The sequence below is a fragment of the Blastomyces gilchristii genome, assembly GCF_000003855.2.
Source record: "Blastomyces gilchristii SLH14081 genomic scaffold supercont1.6, whole genome shotgun sequence".
NCBI classification, from domain to species: Eukaryota; Fungi; Ascomycota; class Eurotiomycetes; order Onygenales; family Ajellomycetaceae; genus Blastomyces; species Blastomyces gilchristii.
In genome coordinates, this window is record NW_003101677.1 from 3023802 (window position 1) to 3025790 (window position 1989).

Here is a 1989-nt window from a genome sequence, read left to right on the forward strand (position 1 = left end):
TTTCAATTCAGTTCATTTTCAGAGTTAATTGATGAAAATGAAGAAGAGACTCTTTCTCTGATTATATGATTTGAGCTCATCTTTACAACTCTCAGAGCATAGTTCATACAGGCCTTTTCAAATCTAATAGCAGGAGGAGAAATTGAAGCTTCAATTTTCATTGCTTTAATAGAAGATGATTTGAATACTCTCAGAATTCTTCTCAAGACTCTGTTTTACAGACTTTGAAAGAGTTCAGTGAAATTCCCTTGATTATTTCATCAAACTTGAACTTCATAATCAGCTACTGATGTAATACAGGCTATATATAACTGTCTCATAGCCTGGAAGGATAGACCCCTCTCTGTATTTGATAGTCTGATTATGTTATTCAATAGTCTTTCTGCCTTGACAGTTCTTTGTTGAATGTGATATTTAAAATTCAACTTGGAGTTTAACCATACTTCTAACCATTTGATATTTACACTGGGTTTAATCTCTCTATTCAAAAGAGTTAGAGATAGTTCTTTCTCATTGAATCTAGAAAAGAAATGAATTAACTCAGTTTTATCCATATTAAATTGAATTTGATTGATATCTGCTCTAACAAAGATTTCCTTTGCAGCTTCTTCAATTACTTTCAAATTCTCTTTAATAGTTTTTGAGCTGTAGACTAGACCAATATCATTCACATAACTCAGAGATCGCACTATTCTCATATTTCTATTTTTGAATAGATATGCAGTGTATATTGCAAATAAAATGGGTGAGATTGGAGATCCCTGTGGTACTTCTATTTTTATCTCAGTCTTGTCTTGCTACGGGCGCTAGCCACCCGCAGGATGCACCTTAAGCTAATTACATTTAACCCCCTATAATTAACCGACCACCGCGTCCGTCCTCTCGGGCCAGCCACTAATTTCCAGGGGCGTTAGTCAGTGGCTGCCACCGCCCACTTGGTGGTGTACACACCAAGCTTCCGGTTGCTGATCTCGGCCCCATTAGATGCCCATAGGCCTACCAATCAGCCGTCGTGGCCTCGCCCCGTGTTAGGGACTAATCATAGGCTTGATGACTGCAGTCCTCCCTGCCAGTATTAGGGCTTGGCAGTGAGCTTGCAGGCTCTAGCCTATCAGGGTGCCCTGCCTAGGGCCTAGATGCGCGTCTAGGCCTGCTAGTCGGGTGGTTTTCAAAATCATTCCCTGTATTTGGGGGGGAGCTAGGCTCCGATGACGGCCCTAGTTAGGGACTCGCTTAAGTAGTGTATAACCACTACATTAGGCTTGGCTCTATATTGTTAGAACCTTGACGGGTGCACAGTAGGATAGTGGGACATTGGCACCCCATGCCGGCCCTGGTGAGTGTTCGCAGGATCTCGCTTAACTAGTGGCTTGGCTTGCAGTAGGGAGTTCTACCCCGCACCAAGCCTTACTAATTAGGCTCAGCCCCTATTACATGGGGGCTTTCATGGGTAAGAAGTGGCAGGTGCCAGCGGTGGGATTCGAACCCACGCACCCCTAATGTGTGCGGCCTTGGTTACCAGTCTTACCAACTGGGCCACGCTGGCAGAAAAGAATGATTGAATAGTAATCAAAATACAGCAGATCAATGAATTTTGCATGTATTTCTTGATTTTTATGATTATTACTGTACAGATGTCTTTTCTAATAAGAAAATCAGAGTCTGATTGATGTAATTAATTATTATTATGTTTTTGAAAGAATTGAGAATGAGAGAAGACCCCGGGTGTCAGCTTATTATAGATTATAGTGTAGTAAGAAGAAGTCTTAATGATTACTACACTTACCCTAGTCACGTGCCACCCCAATCCTATTTAGTGTAACTCGCGTAGATAGATTACGCATAATATAACAACGTTATTCTTTAAGAAATTGAAGAATCACATGAAACAGAAGTTTCATTCATAAATGAAGACATGTGAATCAGTATTACATACATTTGACAATATTATTAGATATTTCAATGTTCTGTTCAGAGACTCTGCTATGC

At 40.4% G+C, this 1989-nt stretch overlaps 1 pseudogene across 1 annotated transcript; it reads right to left on the bottom strand.

The window, feature by feature from the left end:
* Nucleotides 1-1465: 1465 nt before the first annotated feature.
* On the bottom strand, nt 1466-1546 carry BDBG_16951 (annotated as a pseudogene). Its single transcript has one exon. The product of its transcript is annotated as a tRNA-OTHER (tRNA).
* Nucleotides 1547-1989: the final 443 nt, after the last annotated feature.